The sequence below is a fragment of the Dipteris shenzhenensis genome, chromosome 4 (assembly GCF_047967505.1).
Source record: "Dipteris shenzhenensis isolate YYH24624 ecotype China chromosome 4, Dip_SZ_1.0, whole genome shotgun sequence".
NCBI lineage: Eukaryota > Viridiplantae > Streptophyta > Polypodiopsida > Gleicheniales > Dipteridaceae > Dipteris > Dipteris shenzhenensis.
In genome coordinates this window covers 18,864,081-18,872,629 of record NC_141599.1, presented here as the reverse complement: position 1 = coordinate 18,872,629, position 8,549 = coordinate 18,864,081, and positions in this window count along the sequence as shown.

Below are 8,549 nucleotides of genomic sequence, written 5' to 3'. Positions count from 1 at the left end.
GAGCTGGATTTGGTGCTCTTGGATATGGTCGTGGATTTGTATTCTTGAGTAATTGCAGAACTTGGATCCGCAACCGCTAAGGCATGGTAGTTGCTTCAGAAATAGTGCCTCAACTCTAGATCTGGTTGCAAAAGCCCTCAAAAAGTGCATAGAAACTCAACCCTCCATTAGTCCCTAGCTTACCTAGAAATCTGATACCATGTAAGAGTGGAGTGCAATGTGGAAGCATACATGAGAGGGAGAGAGAATCGACACAAGAAAGAGGCAATGGAAAAAATATATATAGTAGGGGAATACACCAGCAGAGAAGGAGAGCATGCTCTAGAAGAGAGATTGTGAAGAGGACTCAAGAGTGGGCAGGGCTATATATAACCTACCTATTGGGCCAACCAGGGCCAATCAGTTAGCTATGATCCCAGGGCCAATCAACTGACCAGGCTAGTTGATTGACCTGACCTTTCATAAAAGGCTTGCCTAGAGGCTCGACCAAACAAACCCCACAACAGCCTTGAAAAGGCCTCCTAATATAGCCTATCCTCACCTGAATAAGGATGGGAATAGCCACAAAGGAGACCTCACTCACTATGAGAAGCATATAAATCCAACATAACATTCTCCCCCATATACAATAAATTTACGCTAGCATAAGTCCAAGAGGAAGACTAATCAATGATTCTTTGAGTATACTCCTCATCCAAAATCACATTTCAAAAGTAGTATCTATAACGATATTGGAATGCTCATCATAATCACGAAAGGTAAATTGAGAAGTGTAAGTTTAGAATCCTCCGAGTAAACCAAATGGTTCAATTATTCAATTCTCACCTAAGGGTTGAGCAAGCATTATTCAAAATCTCGTTGAAGATCTTGATTCTCATTCATCTCAGAGTCATAACACTTTTTCCAAGATCTTGATTCTCATTCATCTCAGAGTCATAAACTGTGTCGAAGGCCCGCCCTATGGAAGGGAGGATGGACTTGTACTCCTTTGGAAGTCTTGGAAAGCGGAGCGTCACAAGAAAACGGGGGACATGATGAGTCGAGTCCATGTTCTCCATCGTGAATCCATGGTACCAAGGGATGAGATACACCAAGTGAGGGCCCATGAGAATAGGGCTACTCTCCACGAGAGCCAGAACGATATCCAGGGAGCCAAGTTGTAGGAGGAAAACTCTGCGTCCATAGATAGTGACCTCCTGAATGTGGTCACCATTTAGTGCCAGGCTGGCCTCGATCCAATCCCTGATCTGTCTCCTCGAAGGATTGAGGCCAACGATCCTGCCTGTCACTGCCTTGTCGTGATGAAGATTCATTGCATGCTCTACCTTTTGCTAATCTATCGGTGAAAGACGCACTTTGACAATTGTGGGGATTGAGGGTGCTGCCATAGCGCCCCTCTGGCTAGACCAAAGGTCGCTACAAAAGAATCGTATCACTCGGATAAGCAATAAATTGCACCTCCAACTGAAAGGTGGGTGTATGGAAGAAGAGGGTGAAGAGAGGAGGAAGGAAGCGCCCATGAGGAAAGGGGAAGGAGAGGAAAAGCCCGCCAAGATTGACACAACCGCGTCTCCTCCCGGAAAGGACCTAGCTGAACCTTGAATAGGAGACGCTCGGAGGTGGTTCAGTAGAGGGAGGTTGAAAGCGAGCCCATCCGAGGTGCTTGTACAAACAAGCTCAAGCTCACAATCAAGGATGAGAATGGAGAATACAGAAGAGCTGTTGATCCACGTGGGGCTCGGCCTTCAACAATCTGAGCTTGATGTGACTGGCAATGAGTTCGAAAAGGGTTGGCTGGCTGGTCTCTTCTTCGCCAGTCTCGATGCAAGAGGCTCATGTAGGATAAACTATGAGAATGAGGAGCACACAATACATCAGGGAAGCTGAGGGCTGGTCGAGCGAATGATGGTGAACTTCGCTCTGCTGCGGCTACGTCAGAGCAGGACACGATGATGCGGCAGCTAGACGAAAACTTACGCCAGTCCCAGTGCACAAGCGGTGGAGGATGGGACGCTAGAAGAATGCAAAGAGGAAGACTGGCTGGTCGTTCGAATAATGGTGCGCACGAGTGTTGGAGAGGGGCCTGAAAGGGCGTCCGAGCCTGGCTGTAGCCAGCCCCTAGAGTCGGACTGAGAAAACAGAGTGACTGTGGCTAGAAGCTACGAAGGGGCCGTGAGCTCTACTCGCCCCCTTGTAGACGAACGCGCGTGGCGACACAGCTTCTCCAGGCTCGCGATGGCGGGAATCAGGTGGCTCTTTCGAGCTCACGACAACAAGAGCGGAGTGGGGAAGGCAGAAGGGGCGGGCTGAGTTTGGGGGCGCTCGATTACGCGTGGGTGCAGCTCACCTTAGTCAAAAAGCCAGTCCTGTAAATATGTTTTACATAAATACGAATCTGGAGCGAAGTATTTCACTAAGATTGATTGATTTGCATACCAGTTAATTTGTCAATTAAGTCATAGCACGAGAAAGAGGATACTTATCCTTAACCATGACTTTATTCAATCTTTTATAATCCACACACTTTTTCCATGAACCATCCTTCTTCCTCAAAAGAACGGGAGCACCCTAGGTGATTAGCTCGGGCATATATATCCCAACTTTAAATATTCTTAAAGTTGGTGAGCTAACTGCTCCTCCTCTAATTAACTCATCCTATAAGGTGATATACTTATAGGCTCAGCATTCGAGACTAAATCAATGCAATGCTCTATTGCTCGTTTTGGAGGCAAGCCTACCGACAGTTGCTCGGGAAATACATCATTGAAACCGTTCAACAACTTCTTTAATTCAATATATTCAACCCCACTTAAATCATTGGTATCAGACACAGATACAACAAATGAAGAAAATGGAATCAAAACAGATTGAAACACATCATAACAAGTTGTTTATAATATATTCCGAACTTGAATCGCATTTACAGTAGGGCCCTCGGAGGGATGTATATCATCACACTGTATCATGAGGTGGGTGTCCTCATGCAAAAGAGAAAGAGTATGTGATTCCAACCAAATTGGACATCATGGGTTTTAAACCATTCAATGACCAACAACAAGTCTACATGATCCAAGTGTATAACATAGCACTCCAAAGTATCCTCATAGGCTTGAGAAGGCGATCAACCTTGCGATCCTAAACTGCTCCCTAGTTGGAAGCTGTACCTCGTACGTGTGATCACTAGGCGTCATAGTTAACTGTAGCTTCTACACAAGTTTGTGATTAACAAAATTGTGAGAACTACCCTAGTTAAAGAGAAGATGAATCAGTGTCCTTTGGATCTCTCCATAAGCCCGGTAGAGATAATGAGGAGATTATTAATAAAACAATCACAAGAATAAGAGCATGTGAGGACATTGATGAAAATACCTGCCATAGTAGTCTAAGTAGCTGTCTTTGACTTCGTAGGTGGTCCTTTGAGCTTCGATAGAGGCCCTTGTGAGGCTTCGCAGGCAATCAACCTAAGTATGCCTATGCTTCTCACAAATAACGCATCGTCCTTCCTTCCAAAGTTGAATCGAACAAAGGAAGCGCTACTTACTACCCTTAGCCAATTTCTGTTTCTTCTAAGAAGGAGAATCCGAAGATTTCACTTCTCCCATGCTAGAAGTTGCATTAAAGAGCTTTCTCTTATTCTTGCCCTAGGTCTCGGGTGTGGTTAACTTCTTGGTCAAGGCCATGGTATCATCATAAATGCGCGTGCGCAACGTGAAGGAGGCCAATCACTTTGCATGGTATCATCATAAATGAACACGAGTTGATGGAGCAAAGTGATCCAACGAACCAAGTGTAGGTTGCCCAAACAATGGCTGGGCTGGTCAAAACCTTGAGGAATCAGCTGATTTCCCAAGCCTTTCTGATGAAACAGCCTGTACTTATCCCGAATCCAATAGCCAGCACAAAAGAGAATCTGAGCAGCCCAGTAGATGAAGACAAAGGAGGGAGGGGATTGCGGGATAGGAGTTGTGGGATGGTAGGAGGTAGAGAGGAAATTGCAAGCTTGGACTCAAGCCCCAGAGCCACCTAGGAACTAGCAAAACTGGAGATGAGTGCCATCTAACAAAGTACGCCTTAGTTGAAGAAGGATTCGTGGGGTTTTAGTTCTAATTGATGTCCTAGCGCTTGAAAAAGCAAGGCATCCAAATCTAGTTGCTTGCTTTTAGGGTTACCTTGCAAAAAGCAAGGTTGCTTTTCGCCATCTCACCTCAATCTAATGGAGATTTCCCTCTCTCTCAAGGTCGATGCCTGCATGCTACTACACCCCAAAGCTTTCCAACCAAAAACTCTACCCTCAACCTCTTCTCCCAATCAAAATGCGTCTCCTACCCGAGAAAAATGCCTTCCAGACACTCACAAAAATTTGCATGTCATCCTTCCACAATTTCGCCAACAAATTGACAATCACCCATCCAAACAAGCACCAAGCCAACCAGAGCACATCTTCCCACACATGGAGATCACTCCTTCCCTACCTCCTGTAGAAAATTGAGTAGTTCCTAGCCAAAGCAGTGCAAAAACGAAATTCACGCCTACTTGGAAGATCCAAGCAAAATCACTATCTCCTACATAAATTCACCATCCAAAGTGGCTTTGATACCAACTAACACGACCACGATCGCTCCGAACATGAATACAAGCACAAATAACCGACCATAGAACCACAAAGAGAGGCGCAAGCATGCGCACCACCCAACCATGATGCTCATAGGTCCAGGACCCATAGAATTCGAGCATCCCCTTGAGTCGCATGCTAGGCTGCTGGCACGAAACATCTACATCCAACCAATCTACAACCTCCTGGCGTCCCATACCACCAAGAGGTGCCCATAGGTCTCACGACTACGTTGGGAATCCAAGCTACACTAGAAAGCAGGTACGTGTCCGCAACACGATCCAAGATCCAAAGCAACAAGGAAGAGCTAGACTTGCTTTGACTTGTGTGAATAAAAACTGAACCCATGTGCCCCTTATATAGGCTCTAGCCCAACAACACTAAAAAAAGCAAGAACTCTAACTCGTCCATTTCCCTTGCAACCCAACCTGAGAATTGCCTCCCTAGCCTAGCAAAGCTAGTCTTGTGTGCCTAAGCTGTCACATGCACCCCTGCACTTGGGTGCAAGGTGACACACTGGACAAGTGCATTATAGTTCCCAGATAGGAGATTTTGTCATATGCTGTGACCCCTTTGTGAGCCCTTGTCCAGGGATAGTCAGGCACAAGCTACGTAGGTCAGTCTCTCAGCCTTAGGTCAAGTCAGTAGTCAGTTCTTGTTCACTAGTACCCACTGGAGAACAGTAGGTTAAGTGTTTCCATCTTATGGTTCAGGTCTTAGCCTAGGTTGGGAGTCCCTTTAGGGTCCCCAAAGGCTGGACAGGTAAGCAGGGAAGGTGGCCTGCAAAGGCTGCCCAAAAACTCCCCTGGCAAATGAGCCAAGGAGGGCTTTTTATAGGCTGGTTGTAGGCCAGCCAATCTGTAAAACAGACTGAGTCAGTCTGTTTACAGATTGGGTTGGCTCACTCCAACCCTATAAAAGGGCCCCTTGGCTGCCCTGTTTTCTCATTCAGTTTGCTCCTACCTTTAGTCCTCCTACAACTCCACTTCAGCCTCCTGTGCAGCTCTTGAGATCCTCAGATTTGGCCCTGCTCTGGCCTCAGTCCCTTGGCCATCAATTCAGCCTGATCTGAAGGTGACCACATAGCACAACAATCGGAGGTTTGGACCAGCAAACGGAGAGAGGTTTAGACACTGTTTCCTCAGCTTTCTCAGCTCTCTTTTACTGTTTACACAGCTCACTCTCAGCTCTATATTTCAGTCATCTCTCAGCTCTCTCATAAGATCTATCACTTCTAGTTTTTACTCTCTCACTCATGTAATAACCCTGCATTCTGGTAGACAGCACAAGCCTCTTCCTTGCCTTGCAAAAGCATCCTACATTGTTAGTGTGGACAGCATCAAGGTCTCGGTATTGGTTGGCGTTGCCTCTCAGGTCTTTGAGCCTGCTATACGTGTGCACAGTGAGCTCTTCAAAAGCGTGTTCCATGCTCTCTTGAAGAGTGTTCTTTGTATTTCTCAGTTCTCCAAGTATAAAACAAATTCTCTCCTGATTGGGAGAGGGGGCCCTAAGTGGGTACAGAGACCCAATCAGTTGTACCTAGCTTATCTCTTACATTGTGGAGGATTATATCAAATAATAATTATTCTTAATTGATAATGCAGCTTGCATTGGAGCTTGGTAATTGTGGACATCTTAGCCAAGCAATGCTTCTTTGTCAATTCAATAGCATCTATCCATGGCAGTGTGTCAGAGTAAGTATAACCTACTTGTGTCATAATTATGTCAATGAGATGCATCCTATGCAATGCACACATTCATTTATGTTTTCTATTTTGATGTGTAAATGAGGATCTTACATTTATAAAAACTTGGTAATCGCTGAGAGCCTTTAACAAAAGATTATAGGTAGCGGCCATAACCATTCAAATACAAATATTAAACTTAAAAATAGTGCATACTGAGAGCCTCAAATTGAACAAAAAGAGATTACATAAATGCCTTTGCCACATGACAGGTCATGCAGAATGGATGCAGGATGCAAGGAAAATGGAAAAACTAGGATTTGTGGAGACTGGTGATAATACTACACATCCTATTGTGCAGATTGGTAAAATTCCTTTGTCTATGCAGGATGGGAAAAAGAAATACCTGTCAGATGTATTTCATGTCCCGAATATCACCAAGAACCTGGTTTCTGTCGGTCAAATGGTTGAGCAAGGTTTGCAGGTCAGATTTAATCCTCATGGATGCTTTGTTGAGGATATGAAAAATAACGGTCGCTTGATAGCAAAAGGAAAGAAGAAGGGAAGGATGTTTATGTTGGATGCGGACATGCCTGAATTGAGTGCAGCAATTTTTGCACATGGGACCGGTGTAGTTGCAGATATTGATATCTGGCATAAACGCATTGGTCATGTTAATATACCTCTCTCTCTACCTTCATCTCGTTTCTCTCTCTATGGCAAACAATGCTCATTCCTCGCTAAAGGTTTAAAGAAGGTCTTGCTATGAATTACACGATCAGATAACCGTTGCATGTTACATTGGTATCAGAGCTTCGGTCTGTATCCAGCTTGACAACCGCGAGTGTATGGTTGTGTTGAGATCCGGAAAGGACACACAATCAAGCGCCATGGAAGGGTCGGGAAAAGATTTTAACCGCGAAGACTTTAAAGACTACCAACAAGATACGCTTCCGCCAAATGCTCAAGAAGTGATGGCGAACCTTCTAGAGCAGAATTGGGTCCTGCTGCAACAACTCGAAGAACATTCATCCAAGCTGGAAGAAAGCAGAAGAAGACAACTGGACTAGACAAAACGATGTCTGGAGGAAAAAGAAGCAGAAAAGTCGCTGGAAGAAAGAGGAACCACAGATTTTGATAAACTACTCTTGATGATGCGTGAGGAATGCAAAAATGAGGAGGCACTGCGACGTGCAGAGCTTGCCCAAGAAGAGAGGCAACAAAAGCTAGATCGAGAGGCAATGCTTCTCCAACACAAACAAATGTTAGACGCTATGCAGGCAAGTTTGAGCGCAGCAGCCGTCTCTGCCACAGCTTCGCCATCGACAAAGGTAACACAACTCACTCGGTCCACTCCAAATTTTGTTAAGTATGATGGTAAGTGTGACCATTCAGCAATTTTACAGTTTATTCATCAGTTTGTAGCTCATTTTCCGTTAGCACGGATTCAAGATGAGCAAGATAAAGTCCACCTTCCAGCCCCTCATCTTACAGGTGAGGCGGTGACTTGGTGGCAGCATTGGGCTAGTAAGCATACTGACCCAAAAACGTTTAAGACGAATTTTGTTTGGGCAATGTTTGTGGCCGACCTCAAAGCCCGTTTTCTCCCACCCCAATATATGCTTAACGTGGAGGATGAGTTCGCTTGTCTCTCCCAGAATGGTTTGCCTGTGTTGACATACAGTAATAAGGTCATCACACTGGCGCAACAATTGGGCGTGACAGAGGGAGCTAAGATGAAGCAATTCATTTGAGGTTTGGACACGAACATACTTTTAACCATTCGGAACTTCAACCCACCGGATTACAAGTAGGCACTGACTCTCGCATAGAATTAGGAGATGATGCTATATGGGGGAAAGCCCAAGCAGGTCCAGAAAGATTCCAAAGCCCCGCAGTAGTCAAACAACACAGCGGGTAAGGATAAGGACAACCATTTCCAAAAGAAAGATGGTTAGGCTTCTGGTCAAAAGAAGGAGTCCAAGCCAAAGATGACTTCTGATGAGAAGGCTAAAGCGAGTATTACGGGAGGCTATCTACAGCCCGACCAGCAAAAGCGGTACCACCAAGAACAAACCTACTTCGTCCGTCGCCAATGTATTGGTTCTTCTAGCCCCGCCTCCATCCTCAGCTACGAATGTCGTCTTCCTTGCTTTGAACGCCGTTCCCACGTCGGTCTTTCAAGGAAAGGAGGGCGACTTCTCAAATCAAAACAAGGCGCTCATACGAGCGTATGGCACAGCTAACGAGCA